Below are 13,264 nucleotides of genomic sequence, written 5' to 3' on the forward strand. Positions count from 1 at the left end.
TAGCTGCCTGGAAGACAGTCTTTCACTAGCAGCCTTCAGAACAAGAGGTGGAGCTTTCAGTTCTTCCAGCCCCATGTCTGCCTGGATGCTGCCATGCTCCCACCTTGATGATAATGGACAGAACCTCTGAACCTGTAAACCAGCCCCAATTAAATGTCCTTATAAAAACTCCTTTGGTCATGGTGTCTGTTCACAGCAGTAAAACCCTAACTAAGATAGTCTGCTTTTAACATTAATGTGGATAATACTTTAATTTTATTTCTAAGTTTGTACTGGTTACACCTAGAATCACAACTTTTACTGTAGCTTTTATGTAGTTAAAATTTATATTTATCTAATTGCACATAATCTTTGATAGTCCTAGTTTAGTTTCTCTAAAGCATTGTTTTGTATGTGTATGCTGAGATGTTTTTCTAAGAAAATAAGAATAGTGACCACAACAACACTGTTCCTTAGACACTGGCTGTAGTGCTCCCCCAGGGGGGGGCTGTAGTCCTCCCCCAGGGGGGCTGTAGTCCTCCCCCAGGGGGGCTGTAGTCCTCCCCCAGGGGGGCTGTAGTCCTTCCCCACAGGGGGCTGTAGTCCTCCCCTACAGGGGTTGTAGTTCTCCCTGGGGGGGGGGGGGTGGTGGCTCTACACTGGCTTTGTGTGTTTCTTTCCCCAGGTCTATGTATAAATTTTCTCACACATTTCCTCTCTGTCTCTAAATGCCATAGTAGACACCATCCTCTCTTGTTTCTCATTGCTCTCCTATAAAATACTCATATAATTTAAAGTCATTTCTCACCAGTATTTACAATGTACTCTGTGTGTGTGTGTGCATGTGTTGTATGTGTGGCAGTTGCATGTTGATGTGTGTAACTCCAGAAGTTAATGCCAGGCGTCTTCCTTGATTGCTTTCCACTTGAATTACTCAAACATGTTCTCTCCCTGGCTTTTCTTTATGGATGCAGTGTTTAATTCTGCCTGATACTAAAGCTAATGACTAATGTTTTGCTAGTCCCTTCCCCTCATTGTGCTTTCTCACAATTGAGCAAAACACATTTTGATTCTTGTTTATGTTCCTGGCTGTGGGGTCGGGGGTCATTGTGAGCTGTGTGCATGTTCTTACACCTACTATATGAGCACAGGGATAGGGTTGATGGAGGCGGTTGTAAGAGACAGGACAGATGGCTCTGGGTGTGGCTGCCACACACAGGAAGAAAGACCCAGTTTATCTACTAATACATGCCTGGATACTACTCTGACCTACCCATCCAAGTACCCACACAGTTCATGCAGTTCAGCAATGACTTTGATCCATTTCAGCACTTAGCAGAGAGAGTGATGGGGAGCAAACATGAGAAAAGGCCCCTTTAGGAAATCTCATCAAATGCCCTTGGTCCAACCTCTCCCCAAATTCACTATATGAATGCCCAAGTTTACACATTTTCAGCAGACCTGACCTTGGCTCTGTCTGCTTCTTTACCTTAGGAAAACCAGACACTTTTGGTGTGGTAATAATCTGTTAGGTATGTCATCAGATCTGAGAGACATTACCTTTGAAGTCAACAGGCTTGAAATAGAAGAGAAAATGAAGGAACGTTCTTAATGTGTAGGTCAGTATAATTGAATGCTACGCTAGTGTGGCCACCTACTCACTTCCTCCCACACTGTATAAACACAGGCTAAGAGCATTTCATGTTCACAAAGCAGAATCTTACAAATGGGCTCCAAGAGACAAAAGGGACTAGCAGACCCTCTTTTATGCATCATAAATGGGTAATGTGACAGTATCCTCCCTGTTTCTTGGCTGAGGGTACCTTGAAGGCACACTCCCTAGTTCTCAGTTTCAAGGGGGCCTGTCTGGTTTTGTTGCAGCTCATTGCCTAGAACTCGGTGATGACACCAGAGCTTCCTTTGATGTCCAGTTCTATTTCTTGGGACACTCATCTGATGCAGATACAGTTCCTGGATGCTTGAAAATCTTGCCCTTGCACTATACTTAACTCCAGGTTCATGTCCATTGCACACACTCATACATGTGCACACACATACATGCACATTACTAAAAAGTATTCAGAACCAAATCTGTAGTTGTATGCTGTTTAATGAATGTGGAGTATGTTCATCATCTGTGAAAACACTCCTGAAAACTACTCTTTCTTCACTTAATTCTCTCCTGTGTAACACCTGATTACCCACAATTCCTAATGCAGTGAACCAAGGACAAGAGGATACTGGGCTTTAAGGGAAGGTGGAACTGAGGATTCCAAACACAATCCACTTTATGCAAATAAAAATCTCCCATAAATTGGCACCGTGCTAGTGAGTTGATATAGTTGGCTCTTGGTTTTAGCAGGTCATTTTGAGTAGTGGGATAAACAAGCAATCGGTTACAGAAGCTCCAACTTACTAGTCAATTACATGCAGGTGTTTATAGATTTCTTCCACCTTAATGAATTAGCCTTAGATTTGTGCCGTGCTAGAAATCACTTAGGTACTAAAAAGGCAACCGATGGCTCAACAATCCCTCTCTAAAGAAATGCTGCCTCAGTGTACTATATGTACAAGTTCAGATAGGTATGTGTACATGTGTGAGTATACATGTGGAGACTAGAACCAAGAAAGGCCAGAGGTTCACTTTAGGTGTTTTCCTCTTAGGCTCTCCACAGAAGAACCCTGCCTCGCCCAGCTTTTTTTAGGGGGAAGGGGAGGGTTTGGGGGATTTAAACTCAGGTTCTCACGTTTAAGCTCAAAGTAACCCTAGCCCTTGCTTAGTGATTTCTTATTTAGAGCATCTTGCTGGCCAAAGCCTTCCTGCTGTGTGTGATCTTGCTCTTCGTCTCCTACTAAGGCTGATATGACACTGTTCTAGGAGCAATCTTCACATGTAGGTTAACCCCAATCACAGCTCTCAGAGTGTAAAACATGTCACTGCTGCCTCAAGGATCAAAAGGAGTAGACATTCACCCAAGTCACCCCCCCCTTCCACATAATGGGTCCATATTGAGGACTTCTAGGGAGAAAGATGGGTGTGGGGGAGGAATGGTAAGCTAAAAATAGGCTCCCCATATGTTCTGTTGAGTTCAGGGAAAGATCCGTGCTGTTATGGTAACACCCTAAGAACATCATATAACAAGCGAGAATAATCAATTTATTCCTTTGGGTCCCTGGAGGCTGCCCATCATCTTTGGTTGGAAACGACAGTGGGAGCTAAGGGTTTGGGAAGACCCCGCTTAGCTTGGGTCCTTCAGATTTGAAGCTTGGAGGTCCTTCCAGCTCCCGCCTTTGGTTGAAACAGACCCACACTTCAGGAACACACAGGGTAGTCGCTGCGCTCATCCTGGTGCTGGTTGAGGAGAGAAAGTGCTGGGTAAGTGTGAAATGCGGAGTAGTGCCTTCACGAGAACCCATCAAAACAAATGAAAACATCTTGTTTAACACCCCGTATTTCAGCAAACATGTTCCCAGCATACCAAAATAATCCCCCCAAAATATTAAACAACAAATCAGGCCCCTGCCAGAGCCTGACTCACCAAATAAACGTAAAGGAAGAGAGCTGACTCACAGCCTTCGTGGAGGCTGTGTGAAGGCGCTGAACTAACCTCAGCGTGTCATTTCTGCAGAGGAACAGGAATTACCTCATTATTCTGTCTCCTAATCAAAGTCAAGCAGATCCACATGTTATGGACCCAGGTAGCGCAGACACCAAAGTGTGAATCCTGCCCTTGTCCTGTCTTCAAGCTCAAACAAGAGCCATTCCTCTGCTTCCCCAGGCACTGAGCTCAGGGTACCAGCAGCATCCACCAGGGCCAATCCTACTTCCAAGGGGGAAGAGCAACTCCATGTACCACCCACATGGAGCCCATCCTCGTGCAGGAGCTAGCTGATGCCCATGGCAGAGACAGCTTTCTCTAGGGGAGAATGCAGCTATTCCTTTGGCTAGAAAAGAAACCACCATTATGTGGTATTACTGAGTCTTCTGATGGCCAGAACCTTTTTCTGAGATCCCAGGACTGGCATCAGCTGGGAGTGGAGTACCCAATCCTCCTCTAGCAAATACTGATGGGGTTCTAAAAGGGGCATAGAAGGCATAAAGTTCCCCACAGGCGACAACCCATTTCTCTAAGGACTAGCTGGCCATGGTGGTACGTGCTGATGATTATAGTGTTCCTAGGTTAAGAATTCAGTGTCATTCTTGGATTCATAGCAAGTTTGGGGCCAGCCTGGGCTTCATGAGACCCACCCTGTCTTGAAAAGCAAACAAACAGCCCCCCCCCAAAGGATAGTTTACAGCACCAAATACCTGGAACTTCTCAGTCTTTTAAGGAAGAGTTTGGTTTTTCTGGAGCACATCAATCATGAGCTGGTTATCTTTGACCAATTAAAACAGACCAGATCAAAGCAGATGCTGTTTGCAGCTGACTGTGAGCTAATTTAAAGCTTAGTTTCTAATATAGCATTACCCCTTCCCACCCACGAGACCCACCAAAGAGCCACACCACGTGTGTAAATGCTCATGTGTTTAAGCATTTGGTGACTATTTAAAAATTAGTTTTGCTTAACCATTTTTTTCCACACAATATATTTTGGTCACATTTTCACTCCCCTAAACCCTGCAGACCTATCCCATCTCCCTGCCTAACTTCATGCTCTCTCTCAAAGCAAGACAGGGAAAAACTTCAAAAACAACAACAAAAGGAAATCAAAACAGACAAATTTAAAAACTTAAATATATCAGCAAGACGAACACAAATGCCCAAATTAAATACCCTCCTCCCTGACACACATACTTCGAGTCCTTTTGTGCTGGCCTGGGGCATGGAACCTACCTACTCTGCAGTGTGTATATCCAGGGACACTCCGTTGGAGAAAACTGATTTTCCCTTTCCCAGCAAGTATCAATTACAAGTAACTTCCAGGTTAAAAATGGGGCTAGTGACTGGATTCCGAGCCTTTACTTAAGTTTAGCACTGCTTTGGCTTTTGCACTATAAAAGTGAACAACCACAGACCTCATCCAAACCAAATGACCTGTCAGGGAGATGTAGCTTCCCCTAGAAAGAGCCAAGATTTGAAGCGAAGGATGCCGCATCAATGAGGATCAGGCGAGGATGCTTTGAAAGGTCATAATTATAATTTTATTAAGCTGTGATCAGGGAGAGAAGATAAATGTCATAGCAATGCATTTAATATTGGATACATATTATATTACAGGATGATTATGAATTTGTGTTTCTTACGTACGGTCGAATTTGGATATGTATGAGGAAGAAAGCTGGGTTTAATTTTTTATCTGCTGGATAAGGAATTGATTTTAATTCTTTCTCTGCTAATTAAAGGAAAATTAGAAAAACAAGCTACTTACTAAGGCACTAAATACATTTTGATTACTTATGGATATAAGCAGTTGTGTTGGCTTCATTTATTTATTTACTGAAAGCCTAATGATAGGTAAAATGAAGAATTAATAGTGTAATAGAGAGGGATAATGGAATTATTCAGCAGACAGAATGAGGTCTACTGTTTTCCCACCTTGCAGCCTGGGAACACAAAGCATTTGGTCTTGGGCAATCCATGGTAGTACCTGGCTCCTACTTGAGTGGAACAAACTTCAGGAAAACTGTGGAGGGACCAGGTGGGAGCAGCAGGTGGGGGCCCAGGTGGGAGCAACAGGTGGGGGCCCAGGTGGGAGCAGCAGGTGGGGGCCCAGGTGGGAGCAGCAGGTGAGGGCTTCAAATGGGGGCTTCAGGTGAGTTCAGCTGCAAGGCTTCAGCCTGAAGAGGAAGGAGAAAGAGAACTGAAGGTCAGTATTCATCGCTGTGCTTCTTACTGAGGATGCTGTGTGACTAGCTGTTGACATTCAAGCCAAATCAGCATGGGGGGCTGGGACACGATGAGAAACCATTAAAAGAGGGGAGGGACATAGGATGAGCCTTCAGCATCAGGTGGAATCCTGACAAGGCTGGAGGAGGCCCGGCAGCAGTGGGTCTAGATTTGTAGAGGATTTGAGATCCTCTAAGTTCTTAACAGGACTGGCAGATAAATAAAGGGGCAGGAGAAAATGACAAAAACTTCCCAGAAGGAAAATGGAGGTGTGAATGAGTCGAGGCTGGGGGCTTGGCTCTTTTCTTTGAGGTCTTTTTTTACTTATAACTAAGGGGATATCTGTATGTGGGTGACCAAGAAGGCCTGGAGAGGACCTCAGACCCCTTGGAGACAGAGTTATAAGCAGTTGTGAGCTGCCCCATGCTGGGAAACAACACTAACTCCTCTGGAAAAGCAGCAAGTGCTCTAACCACTGAGCAGGCTCTTCAGTCCCAAGTGTATGGGGGTAGAGGAGCTAAGACCTATGAAGCTTACTGTTCCTCAGGTGTCCTGAGGAGCCTAGCCAGCATCCATTAGTGTCTGGGTCCCACTAGATCAGCCTAGGGAGATTCTGGAGGTGGGGATGCCTCAGTCTTCTACAGAAAGTTTTCCAGGTGACCCCAGGGCCAGCCAGGATGGAAGGAAAACAAGATCCAAAAGAACTGAAATTAGAATTAAAAAAAAAAAAGACAAAAAGTAAAAGACCAAAACAAGCTAACCCCATTTCCCCCAAACCCCAAAACCAAAAACCAACCAAACAAAAACCAAAATCCAAATAGCAAACTACACTCTCATGCTTGTGGCAACAGTACAAATTAGAGAAACTGAGGCTGCCTTCTTAAACAGCGACTGAATAGGTAGATGTCATGACCCATGGAGAAGATCCGCATGGTACACTGTACAGCCTCAGAGAGGGAGGAACTACGATCATACAGAAGCTTTGGGAGCGGGGGAGGGGAACTCTAAGGACGTGTGCTAAGTGCAATAAGATAGACTTAGAAAAATAGACGCCTCCACATACTTAAAATAGTCAAACTCATAAGGCCAAAAGCAAGACTAGTGCTTACTGTGTGCTGGGGGGGGGGGGAAGGGAGGGAGGGAGGGAGGGAGGGAGGGAGGGGGGAGTTAGTCATCCACAGGTCAGAAATTTGGGTGGAGAAGAATACACTCCACAGATGCTCTGGGGAACACGTTGCCACACTTCTCACACTTGAAAGTTATGAGGGGCAAGAGGGATATGCCTGGAGGTCAGAAGAAGCTCAGGAGCTCAGGCTGCAGGTACAATCTCTTAGCCTGGACACAATGTGGGTGTTGAGCTGGATGCACAGAGAACAGGATGAAAGGAAACATCAGGCAAGAGGAGTGGTTACTGTGTGCTAGGGAGGGAGGGACATGCAGGGACACTGTGATAGGACCAGGTCCTCAGGCCTGAGGACTCGGCACTCCCCTTTCTGTTACACCGAGGACACCAGTCACGATGCTTGCACTGTCACAGATATGATGGAAAGAGCATTCTAGAATGTACGTGTCTGGAACTGTGACTTTAGCTCATTCACAGACTGCCTTTGTGATCACAAGCGAGCTCCTAAGGCTTGGTTATTCATAGGGCTTTCCTGTTAGTGTTAAGGGTCAGATGAGAAAATTTATCTGAAATATTTTTCAGAGCACCAGACGCTGGCTTTAAGTTCTACACACAGGAATGGATTAGAAATGTAGTGCATTGTCAGAGCATCTGCCTAACACGCATGAATCCCCAGCAGAACACGATAAAAACTAATAGTAGTCAAGAGGCTGGCGAGATGGCTCAGTTTGTAAAAGCTTTGCTGTGTAGGCCAAAGGACCTGAATTGGATGCTCAGAACCTACATAAGAAAACCACACTTGGAATCCTTGCCTGAGGATGAGGAGACAAGTGAGTCCCAGAGGACTGCTGGCTACCCAGCCTAGCATAACCAGCAAGCTCCAGGCCCGTAGAGAATCTGCCTCAAAAGAAAGTGGACGGCATTTGAGTAACAGCACATGAGGTTGTCCATTGGCCTACATACTCATGCATGTTCACTTCCCCACATGAACATACATGTGCTTGTACACACACACACACACACACACACACACACACACACATCATTGAGGCCTCGGCTGACCGCTCAGTGACTCCTTACTGCTAGAAGGAGCAATGGGATGGTGGACACTTGCCAAGATTCTTTGCTGTTAAATTTTCCCACATGTCATGTCCTGATATTCTAATGTGCCAACATTATTTTCTGCTAGTTTGTAGAGAACCAAGGAGTGTCAGTTACGTGGATGGTAGGTCTGGGTCTGCTGTGACTGTGGCTCTCTTTCTATTTTGCTAAGAGAAAAATGACTGGGTCATTCCATTTACAGATAATGTGGATTCTTCCTCAGAACTCCTCACAGTCTCAACCATGACATGGGTGACGTTAGATGCATGTATAGGGTTTGTTTTCCTCCAAGAGGTAGGTTTCTAGCAAACATTTTGTCTTCAGCTTGACATGGAGTTTAGCTCTCCACCCCCAACTCTGGCCCAACAACCCACTGCGCTAATGCATAGCTGAGTATTACCAGAGTAGCTGACCACTGGACCCAAACCTGAGAACCTGGGCATTTTTAACCTTAAGATTTTTGTTGTTATATGATTTTTTAATAACATGGGTGTTTTCTAGCTCAGCAAACAGCAACTATCATTTTGCTAGCGAAAGCCACAGCAGTCAGTAAAGACAGGTCTGCAAAGATGACAGCCTTTCACTTGGACTGTTTCTCTGACGATAGAGTCCCATCAGTTATTTATTTAATAGCTGTGATCACAGGCAGAGGAGAGAACACATTTGCTCTAAATTAAGCATACAAAGAAATGCATTTTACAAGGCACGGTGTCCAGAGCTCACACATTGCTGCCTCAGGGCCTCCAGCAAGAACAACCTCAGTGGGTTTGCTGTAGAAACTGCCAAAGCACGCTCTGTCTGTGATGTCACTAGGTCAGGGTTCCTTCAGTGGCTCATGCCAAAGACAGACTTTTCGAAGTTGGAAATAGGCTTTGCCTGCCTCTCCAACAAGTCTTACTTTAGAAACTGCAAGCATCGGTGTGCTACATAAGACAATCAGACTCAGCCACAATGTTTTTATTTATTTATTTTTAAATCACGTAGTGGCAAATTCCCTTTATCCGTTCCCTGTGAAAAGATCAGTTGCTTTTTTTTAAAATCTGGACAATACCAAATGAAAAACAGGCAGGACAATTTACATACTCCAGTACACACACACACACACACACACACACACACTCACTCTCTCTCTCTCTCTCTCTCTCACACACACACACACACTCACACACACACACACACACACACACACACACACACTGTCGAATAACACCACCCCCTTATAAATGTCTGCCCTGCCCCCACCTAGTTCCAAATTACTTCATGGCATGTCTTTGTTCCTTTGTGTCTGCTTTTGTAGTGCATCCGAACAAGGTAAAACCATGTCCATCTCTGAGAAAGCCAAAGACCAGTAAGAACAAAGTTTAATTTCCTGACCCTTCTGACTACCGGGTTTAGGAAGGGCTCAACTGGCTGCTCGGATCAGATTTCATTGCTTATAAAAACTATAAGATACTAAATGTTAAGTGAAAGGAAAAAGGCTCCGAGGGACACTGTACAGCTAAACTGCCGCCTGCCTGTAGGGAAGACAGCAACTGAACAACCATCTGAGGTGCCTGGAAGGACTGGGGGAGACCTTCTGAACTGTTTCTACAGTTTAAACTTTTTTTAAAAATTCAATTGATAAAACAACTAGGCAGTGGCCGAACACACACTACTACTCAGGACGAAAAAGCCTCACTCTGGGTTTCCAGGGTTAATCAAATGCGTTAAAACTCTAGGTCTTCAATGAAGTATCTGGGACTCCTTGGCTCTCCTCTGCGGAATGATTGACTCCTCCTGATGCCCGAGGTTTCTGCCGTTAGTGAAAAGTATCTCTGGGTTGGGAGATGGTTCTGTCACTAGGTCAGTAAGGTGCTTGCAAGCATGAAGATCCCAATATCTCTAAGATGCTAGGTGCTGTGGCTCCCTGGCTGTCCAGCCTAGCTGAACTGGGGAGTTCCAGGTCTAGTGAGATCCTATTAAAAATGGTAAGAGGAGCTTGGACAATGAGATCAGAGGTTGACTATTGGACTTCATACTGAAACACACACATACACACACACACACACACACACACACACACACACACCTCTATACACTCTTTTCAGATAACCTTTAAGAAATTGTCCATCAGCAGAGATCAAGTAGAAAAAAATCTCAACTGTGTCACACAGTTTCCTATCCTCTATGGAAAACAACCATACCCATTCTGGCCCAGTCTGAGTGTACCAAGGCATTCAACCAGTGGACTGAGTGAATGCGATTTCAGACGGATCCAAGCCCCGGCTCCGAGCCTTCTCATGTAAACCTTTTCCTGCTTGACTTTCTCACTCGGAGAATGGTTGTTTGGTAGCATTAAGTGTTGGGGCCTGTTACAAGGCCCTAGTACAGAGAAGTGAACAGTGGTGGGTTAGTACAGGAGTCTCGCCAAACATGAGCACCCTGAGGGGTGTCACACCCAGCAGAGGAGATATATAGTAAATGTTGACTGTTTGGGGACAAGTGTCTGGTTGGAGTGTGGCAATTCACTTGGAATCTTGCTTAGGGTAACCCTTATTTGGGTCTTAAAAACAGTGAATATACAGATACGGGCCACAAGAGGGCAGGTGTACATGCTGAAAGGTTTGGGAAATGTAAACTCTTTCTCACCAAAACCAAAAAAAAAAAACAAACAAACAAAAAAAAACCCAAAAACAAACAAACAACAACAAAAAACAAAACAAAACCAAACCAAACAAAAAACCCAACAACAACAACAAAAACCAATTTGCCAGTGGAGTTTCTGTCCTATCCGTCACTGCCCACAGACAGGCTCTGGTTTCAAAGAAACAAAACCTCATTGCGAGAAACGCAAGCCTGGGGGAAAGCTCCCCACAAGAACAGTCCCTGGCATTGAATTTTACTCTGCCGTATTTGTGTGTGTTATAAAATATGTTTTTGCAATGAAAACACCTACAATTTCATTACCACCAAAGATGGAGCTGCTATTTTTAAATGTTGGTGGGATAAACAATTTCCGGATTCGCTGTTGCTGTGAATGCAGATGCACAGTTTCCCCATCTCATTTACAGAATAATGGGATCAAATAATGCTTCGTTATTTCGTAATGAACAAAGCAATATGTGAGTCGGAGAAAAGAAGCAATTACACTTATTTTTCTTTCACCCCAGACCCTCTCTCCCAGTTGCATTCTGATATTAAAATGAACTTAATTTGTTGGGTAATTCCACGTCCCTGCTTCCAGCTCTCGGAAAAGGAGGGTTCAGGCTTCTCAGAACTCTAGGTTTTCTGGCTACAAATTGTTTTCTCAAAATGCTTCTTAGAGACCTCAGCCTCGCCCTGGCAGGGGAGAAGGCAGGGGTGAGGGTGGGATGGGGTAGGGGGTGGTTGGAACCAGGATAGGGTTCTGTAGGAGGGCTTAGCTCTGGAGCAGGGTTAGCACAGCCTCGACACAGACAGCAATGGAGTTCAAAGTCTGGCTCAGACAGTCTGCAGTTTGCTGTGGGTCAGTTTGGAGCTACAGAACCTGGCCCGACTTTAGTGGCTAAGAATTTCTGTGCCTTGGCTAATGTCGGCTTATTAGGATCTAGAAACACCTAGGAATTAAATCTCTCCGGGCTTGTCAGTGAGGGAGTTTCTAGATCTAGGGTGACTGAGGCAGAAAGATCTACCCGAACTGTGGACAGTCCTGTTCCTTGGGCTGGGGTCCCGGGCTGAATGGAAAGGAGCAAGCCGCTGAGAGCCTGTGTTCTCCTCTCTGTCCTTCCTGATATGAAGGAAATGTGGCCCGCCGCCTCAAGCTCCTCCCACCACGCCCTCCGCCTCAAGCTCCTCCCACCACGCCCTCCGCACCAAGATGGACAGCACCCTCAACTGTGAGCCAAAATAAATTCTCTCTTCCAAAGTTGCCTTTGTAGTGCATTTTGTCGCAGCTTGGTAAACAATAGGCTGGGTATGTATCACGTGACGTTGGGCCCTTTCCTATTTTCCCTGAAGCATACCTTTCTCACCTATAAAATGGGCATCACATTTTATTTTATTTTCCTCCAAGAGGATTGAAGGTAAAGCACAAAGACTGGTTGTAAAACTATCGATCAGAGATTGTCCCTTCCTTTCCCCAGGCTATTACCATTCCTGAGCTCAGCTCTCCCAGGGAAGGCCACCAGGATGAGGCACTGCAGACACCGTATTATGTATTGCTGATTTTTACTGCCTCACTTCCTGTTTTGTAAAAAAAAAAAAAAATTGAAGACAATAATGGTTGATAAACACTAAGTCTCCTTTAGCAGCTGACTCCAAATGCACAGCCTCTCCAACACCTTCTGGAAGATTCCTCCTAACATGCTTCTTACACAGTTCCTCATCCCACCTGGTAGGTATAATCTATTTTGTTTGAAACATTATCACTAGGGAAAAAAGTGCATGGTGCCTTCCAACCCCACTCTCTGGGTTAACATCGAGGTCCACGAGCCGAAGGACTCCAGAAGGAAGCTGGGAGCCAAGCAGTCGCTTTCTGATTTCTCTGAAGGTTTACATAAGTGCCCACCAGCCCATACAGCACCGCAGTAACAGGTAGGATGTGGTGGGACATTGACCATGCTTCCGGGTCTGAGGTGCCAGGTTGGCAGTCATTTCTGACAAGACACACATGACTGTGCTGCTTGCTCGGAGCAGGCCCCTTATGCAGCGACTTCAAATGGAACTCTCACAAACCTTGCTTCCTCCCAAGACCAGCGCACAACTTCAGATGTTTTTATAGCTGCAGTTCCTTGGCTCTAGCTCGTAAAACAGAGCTCCTGCAGCTCTGCTTCCTTTCAACACGACAAATGTTTCTTATCGTTGCATGGTTTCAGACACATTTTATCATTACCTTTTTTTTTTTTTTAAAGGCACCAATAACTTGAATAACATTTAACCCAGGAGTGTACACGCACTAAATTTGGACAGGCAATAAATTATGACAAGAAAGACATTTGGCTTAGCTTGGACAGTCTCTTCTGTGTGTGTTTGATAGAGTGGATGCCGGAGGTTAGCTCGGGCATTGCTCTTCATATAAGCTGTCTATTTCTTTCTACTTCTTTTTTTTTTTAAATTACATTTATATAATGAGTAATGTGTGTGTATGTACATAGTCAAACATGCCCATGCATGCCACAGCACGAGTATAGGGGATCAGAGGACAACCAACAGGCGTCAGCTTGCTACTTTCACCATGTAGGTCATGGGCACCTAACTCAAACCCTCAGGCCTGGTG

This window comes from Micromys minutus (assembly GCF_963924665.1).
Source record: "Micromys minutus genome assembly, chromosome: 2".
Classification (NCBI taxonomy): domain Eukaryota; kingdom Metazoa; phylum Chordata; class Mammalia; order Rodentia; family Muridae; genus Micromys; species Micromys minutus.